The sequence below is a fragment of the Callithrix jacchus genome, chromosome 2, assembly GCF_049354715.1.
Source record: "Callithrix jacchus isolate 240 chromosome 2, calJac240_pri, whole genome shotgun sequence".
Taxonomy (NCBI): Eukaryota; Metazoa; Chordata; class Mammalia; order Primates; family Cebidae; genus Callithrix; species Callithrix jacchus.
In genome coordinates this window covers 158836496-158849881 of record NC_133503.1, presented here as the reverse complement: position 1 = coordinate 158849881, position 13386 = coordinate 158836496, and the positions used below count along the sequence as shown (strand labels likewise).

The window sequence follows — 13386 nt, the reverse complement described above, 5'->3', positions numbered from 1 at the left end:
ACGTGCTTCTCCCGCCTCAGCCTCCTGAGTAGCTAGGATTACAATCGTGTGCCACCACACCCAGCTAATTTTTGTGTTTTTGTACAGCCAGGGTTTCACTATGTTGGCCAGGCTGGTCTTGAACTCCTGACCTTAGGTGGTCCGCTCAACTCAGCCTACCAAAGTGATGGGAGAGAGACTTTCAGAGATTTCTCTGAATCCTTGTAAAAGAGATTCATCCCTTTCCAGTCAGTTGTGGGCAGGGAGAAGGTAGAGGTAATGGCGGTCAGATTGGGTTGCATAGGAAAAACCTGGCTGCCCAGGTTCAGGTCTGTGGCAGGAGGTGGAGTTCTCACAGTGGGTGTCATGAAGTAGACAGTTACCCCGACCTGTGTGTACTACCACCACTAGTATTGCTATACATATGCCTGCACATGCCCAAGCATATTCTCTTCTTTATGTCACATTATCATGTAAATTACCATAAAATGAAAGCAAATTATTTAGGAACTCTTGTTTTCCTTAAAAATCGCAGGTGAAAATTTTTTACGTAATCATAAAAAATAATATTTTTGGAATATCACAGTTGCCAAGGATACTGTGAAAATCTCAAATACCAGCAAGACTTCAAAGCGAGTCCTTTAATCAAACTAGTGCTTATTTACTAGGAAAAAATTCAAAAGGCTGGGACTCATAGCCCAGATAAGCCAGTTCTGAAGTTGCTGTCCTAAGTGAGGTCTGGGCTGTGAAACAATTCAGTGCTTGTGTCTTTGAAATGTCCATTCTCTCTGTAACCTTAAAAATAATTACCCTGTATGATTAAAAATGGTATTTTTCGTATGGTTGATACTTTATTTTACTAAAAGATATTAAATGAGTGTTGATGTAACCATCAAGCATGTAAGTGCTATATTGCGTTGTGATTCTTGGTGGGAATTAACGAAGTGAAAACATCATGTTCTGTTGCTGTTTACAATTTTTTTCTGTTTCCTTTGAGATACTTCACCTTTAAATGCTCCCTTCCCAACACATTTTCTGCTGCTACTAATAATCACAGCCTCCTCTTTTAAAGTTTCTCATTGATGCACATCCAATTCTTGAGAAATGAAACCGAGAGAGCGTCTCAAATATCTCATACTGAAGCCCCTCAAAGGGCAGTTAATCACAAATATCTGTTCACCACTCAGCCAGAGGCCAAACATTCAGCCATTTCTTCCCTTTTAAATGTCAATTCATTTGCAGAGACAGTAGCAAAACTATCAAAAATACTATACCTGGATTGCAGGACTGGTTGGGTGAATGGGGCAGTAATGACAGGTTGTTTAATTTTATTTTAGTGTATGCTTGTGTATTTCCCTCCCTAATGTTTGTATGAGGTTTTTTTTTTTTTTTTTTTTTTTTTTATACCAGGCAAACATCTCTGGATGTGCCTTAGCTACAGAAAAGGCCACATTTCAAAAATCTGGATTTATAATAATAATTCCTCTTTAAAAGGACAAATATAATGTATGAAACATATATTTGCAATCTTATTAGTAACATGTTTTCTCGAGTTGTGCTTTAGGTTTATAAATTCACTAAATCTAGAAGACAACTTAAAATTATCCAATGGGATTACTTTATTTGTGGAAGAGGAAACTGAGGCACAGTTTGATTAGAATAATTGTCCAAAGTGAGTCAACAACTTACTGCAATAAGAATCTTGGGTCCACGTTAGAGTGGTGGACTGCTATTAGTTGCCCTCCTCACAATTATAATTTTATATTAATTCTACTGTCATCATTATTGAAGTTTCTCACTATGCATATTTTACCCCAAGGAAAGAAGGAAGGAAACAAGAACCTAGTCTTAAAAATCTTAAATTATTCCGAGATACTGAAACTCAAATCAGTTTTCCAATAACGTGAAAAAAATACCTTCAAAATAATATAGGAAATAATGGTGAGCCTGTGGTTTTCTAGATCAAATAAGTAAATATCAAATGATATATAAATGTTAAATGTTAAGCCAATTACTTTTTTCACTCACTCTAACCATCAATTATTTTCGAAAGGCCAGGAAATTCTCAAATATTGGTACTCTTCAGTGATGGCAGATTATATTATCTGGAAAAAGAAAAAAATTGCCTAAGGCCAATAATCAGAATATCAGAATCCCTGAAGGTGAACGCGGGCGCGCGCGCGTGTGTGTGTGGTGTGTGTGTGTGTGTGTGTGTGTGTACTATTTCGGTTAGAATACCTGTGTGACCCGCGGTTGGTAACGGCTTTCCTTGTCTCAGCACTCGGCCCTATCCCACTCTAGTCCGCTAAGGGACAGCATCAGACCGCTCAAACCCAGAGGGCACGCCGGGATCGCGTTTCTTCCCATTGAGGCCACCAAGGGGAGCTCCTGCACCGGCTTTGCTCCTTGGCGTCCTCTCATCCCCTGCCCGCCCCCGCCAAACGTAGAGACAACACCGCAGAAAAGGCTTTCATTTGGAAGCCGGCAGAGAGGGAAAGGCAGGGAATTGCCTTTATACATCCCAGGGCAGGCGGATAATTGGTGTAAACAACAATAGCCCCCAAGATGAGCTCTTCCGAGCTTCCGACCCAGCGGCAGCTCCCCGTTTTCTTCTTTGGACTTGGAAAAACTTCCCTTCCCGCAAGGAGAAAGTCGGGGGGCCGGCGGCGGGGTGGGATGGTTTATGGCTTTGGATCTTGAGCAGTTCGCCGTTGAAATAAATCTTGGTGAGCCAGAGAGAACAATCTCCACATTAATCTTGTGTAATTAGCGTTATAACCCTCGGCAGCCTAAGCAGCAGGAAAGACAAAGCTTTATGCAAATGTGGCTTCCCAGCCTCGGCCCCTCCTCCGCCCGGGCCGCTCGGTCGCGCGCCGCACATCGCGAGCCTCTTTTTAATGGCACGGTACCTTAAAATCAGTGATAAGGTTCTTGACTTTAAAAATAAAAAATGAAAAAGGAGAAGCAGCGGCAACCGAAGGAGGGGAGCGGCGTGCGCACGCGGAGGCTATTAGAAGGATTTAGCCTCCGGGGAATTGTCACCTGCCTTTGGCAGCCTGCACGGTCCAGTCGAGGACCGAACCCAGAACGTGGGGAGACTTAGGGGCTGGAGGGTGGCGTTTTCTCCAGCCAGCAGTTCTTGGGGGTAGGGGGGTGGGGATAGGTATAAGGAGTGCGGGGCACACCCGTGGTTGGGGCTCTTTTCTGGAAGAAAGGGGCAGCTTTACGAGTTCGCCCCAAGGACCCCACTCTGCCCTCCAGATCCCCACATTTCCCAGGCAGGAGTCTTGAATCGAGCCCTCAGTTGACAGTGTCAGTTAAGCCGAGACTAGGCCCCACAGGAGGAGGCGGGGTGTGAGGAACCCGAATACACAAGTCTTTACTTGCAAAGGTTGGGGCGGGGGTTGGGGGAGCTGTGCCCGCAGAGGCCGAGGTGCGCGCACAGCCGCGCACACGCGCCGGCACCGGCACCGACTAGAAGCGGAGAGGATGCAGATCCCCTGCCTGGCTCTGGATTATCTGCTCTGTGTTTACTGTTTCGGAGGGCTTTACGTGAAACGAATAAATTTTTACTTGCTCCCGGGGACCGGCTTGTTGTTTTATGGCATGTACTTATTTAAAGCCTCTTTTGTCGGTGTTGAAATGGTCCAAGCTCCCAAATCCTGTGCCGGGCTATGAGTGTGGAACCAGGAGAACTGCAATGAGCGTCTTTGGTGCAGCAAAAAGCAGCGAAGAGAGGAGCCTTATTCTTTTCAGTACTCTCTCTCTCTCTCTCTCTCTCTCTCTCTCTCTCTCTCTCTCTCTCTCTCACGCCCTGAATGCTTTTCTTTTTCACAAACCAGAACCTAATGCTCTTCTTTTTCACAAACCAGAACCTAATGTTTTTTTAATGTCTTACACAGGGTGTTAAGGGAATGTATTCTAGAGAATTGCACCTGAGATACTACAGGCGTTGAAAATTTTCTACAGAAACTGTATTCTGATTAAAAACAAACCTCAATACAAATCTATTTATCCTCCTTCCATCTGTATCCGCTTAGGGTTTATTCCTCCCTTTTCTGACTCCCCCACTCTCAAAAAGTACGCATAATGCCAGGCAAAAGCTAAGACTGGGCTCTTTTAACCCGTGATCGCTGTCGTCTCTACACTTTGTTTATGGAATGGAATAAGAATGGAAGAGAGACTTAATTTAACGGCACAACCGGACTGTATAAATACAATATTCATTTTTTAAAAGCGAAGTGGATTTGGTTTACTCTGAAGAACAGTAATTCAAACAGCACCTATCTGCTCCAGATAGGGTAGCTATGCACAGCTATACAGGCAAGTTTGAAATTTAGAACAAGGCTTTGATTTATTCCCTTTCTATCAGTGATTAATGCCCCTTAATTAGCTAATCTCAAAGCCATTATTTACAACTAGGGCAGACAAAGAGAAAACTGATGATCCAACACTTATGTCAGTTTGAAATTTTGAAACAACAAAAAGTGCTTTATTCAGAGTGGAATTCTGAGTCTCTGAGATGAATCTCAAAATAACAAAGAAACTCAAAGAAAAAATTAAAACAAAAATAAAACAAAATAAATGGGAACAAATAAAACTCCATCCCACAAACAATCCCAACCGCCTCCTCCCTTTTCGCAGAAATTGCTGCCTGGAGCAATTTGAAATGCGGTTATTTAAACGTAAAAGGAATGTATTTTGTCTTCATTCCATCTGAAATTTATAGAAGTTTTCAATTTTAGTATAAGACGAGAAAGCGTTTATAGCTGAGTTTTTCCAAATTGTTTAACAGGAAAGGGCTTTGGGATTTGAAAAATCACTTTTCTCTTTGTACATTTCCCAGGCGGGGTTCGAAGCTGGGCACTAGGTTTGCTTCTCAAGATCCGGTGCCTTAAACGGTAGGGAAGGGGCTGCGGGGGCAGTGCGGGGAGAGGAGGTTTATAAGGCGCCCTTTACGCGTACGTGGCCTAGGGTGCCGAGGATTTCTTTTTGAACTCTGCTCCCTAAAGCACCGCCCTCTCAGCGGCTCAGTTTCAAGTGACTCTTAAAACTCGTTTCTGGACAGAGCTGCAGGTCTTCTTCGGGGCCTTTCTCGGTAGAAAACCATACAGATTGGGATCCTGGGTTCTCGAATATTCCAGCGAGCATCCTCAAGAGCCGGAAAGCGCAGGCCTCGGTTGCCTGACGCTGCAGAGGAGCCTAGGGAAGGGCCAGAGCAGGCCGGGCCAGAGCCTGGGCCGGAGCCCTCCACCGCGGACGCCCTGCAGGTCGCCTCAGGCCACTTAGGTCATCTCCGCGGTTTATCCAGCTCTCCCCCACTTCAGAGCCCGGAGTGAGGAGAGCACCCCGCCCCCACCTTTATCTCCATCATTTTTGCGAGGGAAACCTGTTCATTCACTGCATCTGGGGACCCTCGTGTGCGTTTGTCTGTTCAGAAATAGAAAATATGAAAGGAACAATACCCGGGGACACGGTGCCAAGTCGATGTGGGCAGCTTAAGGTGTGCAAAAGTGGAACTCAGGAGGGCCTCGAAAGTCTTTCGATCTGAATGATTGGGAAAAAAAAAAAAAGCTTTGGGTTTATTGCTGGGCTCCTGAATCCAGGACCTGAACAGGAACCAAAAAAAGGCCTCTGGAAATGGGAAATCGCCTTCAGGCAGCAATATAATGGGATTAGAAATCCCTCCTGGAAAGCTGGAGGCGAGGGAGAGGGAAAGTACAGGGGAGTGGAACCTGGGGTAGGAGAGGCAGAGCTCGGGAGAGGTGTGTGTGTATGTGTGTGTTCGTGTGTAAGGCGTGGAGGCTCAGGGCCAGGGAGGAAGGAAAGGAAGAGTTTAAAAGGAAGCTAGCGGAGCGAACAAGGAAAAACTAGAAAACCTCGTGCCTTTCGTGTGAAAGCGCCCGCGTCCTAAATCGTAAGAACAGGTCGTCATTAGCGCTCTGACCCTTAGGAGAGACACATTAGAGAAAGAAATGAAGGGAGAATCTCCCTACCTGGTTCATTTCGCTTTCCTTGAAATCCCTGGGCCTCAAGGTTCCCATCGCTTAAGCTTTCTCCATCTCTCCCTCCCCCGCCCCTTCAACATACAATGCACTGAGGCTGAGAGGGGAGGAACCGAGGCAGTCTGGGAGAGAAACCAAGAAGCTTTTCAGGGCAAAATACAAACCTGCGCATCCAGCTTGCCAACACGGTTTCAACATTTGCATCGGCTTACTTGTAAACAGTCGTTGGGGTGACAATTTCGCCTGAAAGATTAACCATTCAAGTCTCAAAGTTCCCAAGGATTGTGAAATCCTGCTTGTAAAAATACAGATTTTGAAGTGTTTCTTTTTTCTCCCTTTCCCACATGAAACCCCGAGGATGCGCTTTGGACTTGGGGACTGAGGGTGTGGTGGGCAGACAGCTGTTGGATCCAAACAAAGACTATTCTGGATCTGACGCCGTTTCGGTTTCCATCTGGGAGTACTTTTCATTTCCTTCTTCCCATTCCAATGGAAAGAAATGGATTAGGAATGGGGCAGTCAGAAATACATGTTTATGGCGGACAGATGGAACAAGAGAGAATGAACCTTCGGCAACAAAAGGGTCATTGAGATTTGGTTCCTGGGTGTGCAAATTTGGAAACAAACAAAATAACCAAGGAAGTTATGAGGATACCAAGATTCTTGAGCTATCGACAATGTTGACTCGTAGATGAATCATCTCTCCTCTACTTTCCTCTGATCAATCAAGAATTGTGGCCCCATCTCACAAACTGCCGCAGAAGCCAAAATTGCAGGACATTTTGAGACACAAGTCTTGAAATCTGCCTGAAACTAACAAAAGCCACCCGACAGTCAGCCAGAGTCAATCTCTCTCTCTCTCTCTCTCTCTCTCTCTCTCTCTCTCTCTCTCTCTCTCTCTCTCTCTCTCTCTCTTCCTTTCTTGCCTCCTCTCGCCCCCTCCTCCTCTCCCTCCCACTCTCCCATCTTTCTCCAGCTAGCCTCGCCCCAATTAACTCCCTACAGCACGTCGGCCTTACACCTGCTGGAGGGATCTTTGTGGCAGTGGTAGGAGGTGATGGTTTTGGTTTTCAGCAGAGCGCGGGAGCACCGTGTCACACCCTCCGGTGACCCTCGTCGGACCGTCCTCGGGAATATCCTGGAACCAGGAGCCCTGGAGGCTCTCCTCAGCCCCAGTGGTTGCCTGTCTCCGCTTTCGGTTTCTCTTCCCTAACAGCACCCGCCACCCCTTTTCTCTGAAATTCTCAAAGCAATTTCATCCTTTGCAGAGTTTGCAAAGCTCTCCTACTGACTTGGGGTGTACGGCTTAAAAGGGGGAGAATGGAGTAGCTCGAAAAGGAAGGAAGGTCAAATTGAGTGCTCCTTTTTAAAATTTTAATTTCATTGACACGTCTTGAAAGGTTTGTTTTTGTATAAGGCAACACTGCCAATTCCAAATACAAACAGACGGACACACACTGTGTGTATCAGATGTTGGGAATAAAAATGGTTTATTGATTGAAATAATAGAGGCATTATTTTGATTTGTCTTGACATGGACGCTGATTTATAGAGCTCTTCCCCTAGTGATTTCTTCTTGTAGTCCAGACACATGGAAATGATAAAAATCTCACCAAAGCTCACCTTGGTGCTAATCAAGACTGCTCGATACACGTTATAAATCTGATATAATATTTATTGCTTATCTGTATTCGAGGGGTTACTCTCCATCCTAGGATTGTCCCCTTTCAAAAATTTTTTTTCGGATGCATCTGTTTTCACTTTGCACTTTCAACGGGCTGGGGCAGACAATAGTGTGAAAAACATCTGAAAATATGAGGCGACAGAGCTGCATGTGTGTTTCATTTCTGCAGTGTTAGGGGAGAAAATAACAAAAGAAACATACACACACACACACACACACACACACCCGGGCCCGGGACCTCAGCACAAAAGGCGCGCTGACCCAGCGCTAACACAGAAGACAAATTAAAGAAAGGGGCAAATCGGAGGAGGGGCTAAAAAGCAAGGGTCCAGGCATTTCGGGAAAAGATCAAGGACAACGATAGTTAAGAAACTGAACGTGGACGAGGGAAGACAAGAGAGAGAGAAAGTAGTGTCCAGGACTGGAACTCACGTCCCCGAGGCGGGGGACGGTAAGTTTGCTTGTAACACCGACAGTTTTCCTTGACTGCAGGAAACAAAAATAGTAATCATAAAACAAGCATAACTCCCCCAAACATCGGGGCGGGGGGCAACCCCCCTACCAGCAACCTCAAACCAAAACCAAAACCGAGTCTTTCCCGCTGAATTGCTGCAAGATCACAAGATACCCGTGTCTGGGCTGTGAGCTCGGGAAAGATAAATTGGCCGGCGAGGTTGGAGGTAGACTGAGGAACACCTTTTCTGTGAAGGACACAAATATTTGCAGGAGTTAAAGCTGCAGGAATATAAAAGCAGGAGTGGGATTATCAGATTAAGGATACGGGATGTCCGAGTTGTTGCCTCCCAAAAATGATTGCGTTAAAAAATAAATAAATAAAAAGCCAGTTGGAAAGGGGGAAAAATTAATATCAGTGAAAGCATCAGAGGGAATCGGATTGAGCGCAGCAGCTCCGGAGCTGGACAACAGCTGCGTGGTGCTGCCAATCTCCAGGCCTGTGGGCGCGAGCGACAAATCTCAGGACCACGCAGGCGACAACAAGGAGGCTCCTGGCCACAGAGCCACGCGCGCGACGGAACCCAGCCGGGGATCCCACTGGCTGGAGTGTGCGAAGGGCTTCCCACCCTGGGACCCAGGGGGGTCTTGGTGAAAAAGTGATGACGCCGCAGTAGCCATCGCGTTGCCCTGGGTTCTCGATTTCTCCGTCCCGAGTCTCTGCCTCTGTTTCCCCATGGCCCGGAGGACGCACCCACGGAAGAGACTTCTCGGGAGAGGGATTGGGGAGGAGGAAGTTCGCATCCCTGGGACGCTGACACCCCCAGCCCCGCGACACTCCAGCGCCGAAGAGCGAGCTTCCGTTCCGCCTGCCTTCCAGACCATTTGCTTATTCTCACTATTGTTTTAATTTATTGTGCAGCCTGTTGCGCCGCGGGCCTGGGTGGCTGAGCCATTTAGGGCCCTCCAGCTGCCCTGCACGGCGCCTGACCCCGGATAACCACCCCGCAGGAGCAGCGGGAGCACCCGTGTGTTTTCTTGTAGACAACTGCCTCGGATTGGCGGGGCCGGTCCCTACCTGAAGCTCACCTTCTCTAGAAGTTCCAGTCCAGTCGTGAGCTTCCCTCTGGCAGGGACGGGATCCCCTTCAACTCCTGAGGGGGATCTTCTGGGCGAATCCCACGCTAATTGCGCATATCTTTCCATTTAGTGCTTTGGAAATTTAGGAAGCGCGCTTTCATTTGTGCGTCGCCTGCCGACAGCCCCTTTGCTGGTTAGGGAATCCTTGTTTCCCCTCCCCACACCTACGCACACTCATTTTTAGTTTTAATAAATGATTTTAAAAATCAAAACAAACCTCTGAGTCAGTCCGCCCAATTTTATGCTCCATCTCCTCTGTGTATGTGTTAGATTCTCTCTGCCAATCGATGGGAAAGAGCATTTAAGGGCATTTGCAATTTCCTTTGTCACTTGCCACTTTGTGTGTATAGATTTTACATATCATTTGTTTACCAAATTGGTTTGTATTTTCTTAGCCCAGGGTTCAGGGTTTTGCCTTTGCGGATTAATTGCCCTGTACCCAAAGGGTAGGATAGTCAGAGAAGCCACCTGATGCAGAAAGGGTCAGCTCACATTAGGACAATACAAGGAGGCTGCTGCTGTGAGTCCCTCTGAGAGCTCTGAATGAATTCAAACAGCCCTCTTTGCCCTCCTAGGACTTGTTAAAACGACCGTACCTTGAAGGGATAGTGTGGTGCCTAATGTCTCCTAGCCTGTAACTGGAGGCATTATAAGATCATTTTGCCCTGCCCAAAGAAACTGCATAAATCCAATATCCCTGTTTGAAGATAATACGGAGTCACTTCAATTCTGGCCATATGGTGCCTACCTGCATTCTAGCTTTGAACAATCTCAGGTTCCTTATTGGGTCTCACTTATTGATTTCTTTACTAGATTACATCATAATTCAATATGGCTGAGTGATGTGGAGCTTATGGATGATCCTATTATTGCCCTGATTACAATCCACACAGTAAAAAATTTTTTAAATGGAGGTCGATGATGGAAGCTTCCTCAATAAGCATCCTTCAGTTTAGTTTTTTTTTTTTTTTAATTCCAAGAAATGACTGAACTTTAAATCATAAGACTCTCAAAATTACTATGCAAGTGACTGGCAACCAATTTCAGGTTTTCATGACAGTAGGAGCCCAGTCCGTAAGACAACAAACTAAATTCAATGATCACTTGTCTACTTCTGCAGAGAATCTTAAAGAAGCTTCATTACAATTCACCCACCAAACAACTGGTATCTCAAAATGCTTCAAGAGCTTTGTCTATTTAAGCAGATAGCACATTCTATAGTATTTGAATTTTATAAAAATAACTAGTTAAAATTATATTTTGAAGTCAGCCTTAATTTTTGTTTGGACCATTTGCCTTATCATTTATAAAGGCATTCTTAGGCGTGTGTTTTACACCAAGCTTTCAGCTGTAACTAGGGACACACAAGGGTGAGGTGGTGATGCTAAGATGCTAAGGACAGCATTCATGGGTAAACGACAGAAAAGCCCTGTGCCAATAACCTTACTTCAGAGCACAGCAGTTCCACTGGATTCAGGGTGGCTTCTTCTTACCCTTGCCTTCATTATTGAACATAATTTGCTCTTAAGAGTATAATAAGTTCCTTGACAGTCAGACCAATGCTGGCCCAGGCTATAGTCTCTTTCTTGTAAATGAGAGGACAATGAATAGAAAACCCTATTGGTCCTCTAGGATATTGTTTTTGTTACCATGTGGGCAGAATGAGTCAATAAATAGAATTTGAAATAAGCAACAAATAAACATTTGCCCTCCAAATCTTAATCTACAATTCAATATCTAATGGATTTTGAGGAAAGAAAAAAGAGCAACTTGTTTTCTGAGCTGATAGAGGGTTAGATTATAACCTGATTGAAGGATTGACAAAAAGAGTAATAGGTACAGTTGATGGCTTATTTTTATTCAACCACCAGCTAGGCAGAGGAGATTTGGACCAAGGAAATTCCATCTCAACTTTCTTTATTCTGATTCAATGTTCGCCAAGCAACTTTATGATCATAACTGAAATTGTTGTTTGTATCTGCTGAGTAATGGAAATGTATTTAAGTCTCTGAGATATTTTTTGTGTGTATATGTGCGTGTGTACACACACACACACACACACACACACTGTTTTAATCAATGGATTCTGGTCTTAATCACTTTGGTTAAAGTGATTTTGCTCTGAGAGACAGAAGAGCTCTAGATTTGTTAAGAAGTCAGGTTCCTGGCCAGGTGCGGTGGTTCATGCCTGTAATCCCAGCACTTTGGGAGGCCGAGGCAGGTAGATCACCTGAGGTCAGGAGTTTGAGACCAGCCTGCCCAATATCATGAAACCTCATCTCTACTAAAAATACAAAAAAATAGCCAGGCGTGGTGGTGGGCACCTGTAATCCCATCTACTCTGGAGGCTGAAACAGGAGAATCGCTTGAACTCGGAAAGCGGAGGTTGCAGTGAGCTGATATTGCACCACTGCACTCCAGCCTGGGCCACAGAGTGAGACTGTTTCAGAAAAAAAAAAAAAAAAAAAGGAAGAGGAAGAAGTCAAGTTTCCAAGCCTGTGAGATCTAGGAGAATTAGGCCTGGTAGATTTTGAGAAGCTTTCCCAGAAAGATACTTAACCTTGTTTCAGGAATGGGCAATTACATCTTCCTAGTAGCAATGCCACCTCATTGGCCACCTGCCCATACTTCAACAGACAGCAACTTTGCCACTGCGTTTTAGTCCTTAAACTTAGAAGTATTTTAGAATTATTTTCTAAATGAACAAATCAAAATCTCACAAAACTTTCTAGCTTTTATCAAAAATTAACTTATCTAAACTATTGTTGAAATTAATTATAGCTTTTGTCTCCACCAAATCTTGGTTTACTGTTTGATACCTGTTACTGTAAAGCATCAGGTTCTTTAACATTTAATGTAATTTAATTGGATGTTCTCTAGATGCTGAATTCTGCTGCTTGTTGAGTACAGATATTTTATTATTTTATTATCTTTGTTTGTAATTCTGTTAACCCTTTTCTTTCCTCAGAAAAAAGTACTACCAAGTTTATTTAGCTGCTGTCCCCAGAGAAAACCCTTCATCTCCCCATTATAAATGTTGTATATCACATTTTTATGTTAAAATTGAGTGTTTCTTTCTTGTGTGGCAGACAACATTAGATCCCCTGCTTCAAAGATGAATGTACCTGAATTTTGTAAAAATGTAGTATCTGCCTTTAGGACTACCTTTAGGGACTGTTGCAGGATTAAATTAGATAGCCCACATAAAGGATTTGGCACAATGACCGGCATTTAGTGGATAAAAATGTATTATTTTTTGCAACTTTTAACATAGATGCCCCCCCAAAAGTTTTAAGGGATGGACTATATTGACACTTGTTGCCATTGCTTGTGGCAAATCGCTTGGAATTCTTAAACACATTTAAAATTATTTTTCCCTAAAAGTATTTCATTAAAGTTGTTTATGTTCAGGGATTCAACATAAATGTAGAGACTGTTGCTTTTGCTGTGAAACTCTTTTTACAAATTATTTTAAACAAAGTTAAAATAAAGTATAACTTATTTTATACCATTACTGATCTTTTGGTGACCTCAGTTTTTGCATATCTCTGCTCATAGATATTTTTACTTACCCCCTCCATTTCTTTGGATCCTGGAGGTCGAACACATCTCTGAAGACCAAAGAATTGTGGAATCATCGAGTTTTTAATTATAAATGAATTTAGATGTAGCTGGTTTCTAGAACCTAAGCCAATTCTTTATTCATCCATAGTAACTAAGCTATTTTCTCTTTAAATGCTCTTGCAAAAGTCCCTTTAAAAGTATACCTGAATTATATCTCCTAATTTCCTCTACTTCATAGGGGTTTTCAGTCCTCTTAAAAATGCTTTCCTGTTAGCAAGTAATAATTTACCCTTATATATTACATACTGCCTCTTATCTATTATCCGACGCTTCCTTTAAAAAAAAAAAAAAACAGATCCTTTGCATTTAAATACATTTCCTGTAATTGCCAAGGATTGAAGTGAAACTTCCTAGTTATCTGTAGATAATTTTTTATTAGATTTGTTTTAGCAACCCATCAGAACTACAGTCCAGTGAGGTAAGAATTTATATACTATCATTTAAAATTTCTCAATTTCACATTTAAGTCTTTAGAAACAATATTTGAATGATTATTAATTG

At 43.7% G+C, this 13386-nt stretch overlaps 1 long non-coding RNA gene across 1 annotated transcript in view; it reads right to left on the bottom strand.

The window, feature by feature from the left end:
- LOC118151556 (uncharacterized) overlaps positions 1 to 6074 on the bottom strand; it is a 38802-nt gene extending 32728 nt beyond the window's left edge. Inside the window, exon 1 of the long non-coding RNA XR_004739934.3 lies at positions 5976 to 6074. This is a non-coding gene — a long non-coding RNA (uncharacterized LOC118151556). The remainder of the gene's footprint in view (positions 1 to 5975) is intronic.
- Between the last annotated feature and the right edge of the window lie 7312 nt (positions 6075 to 13386).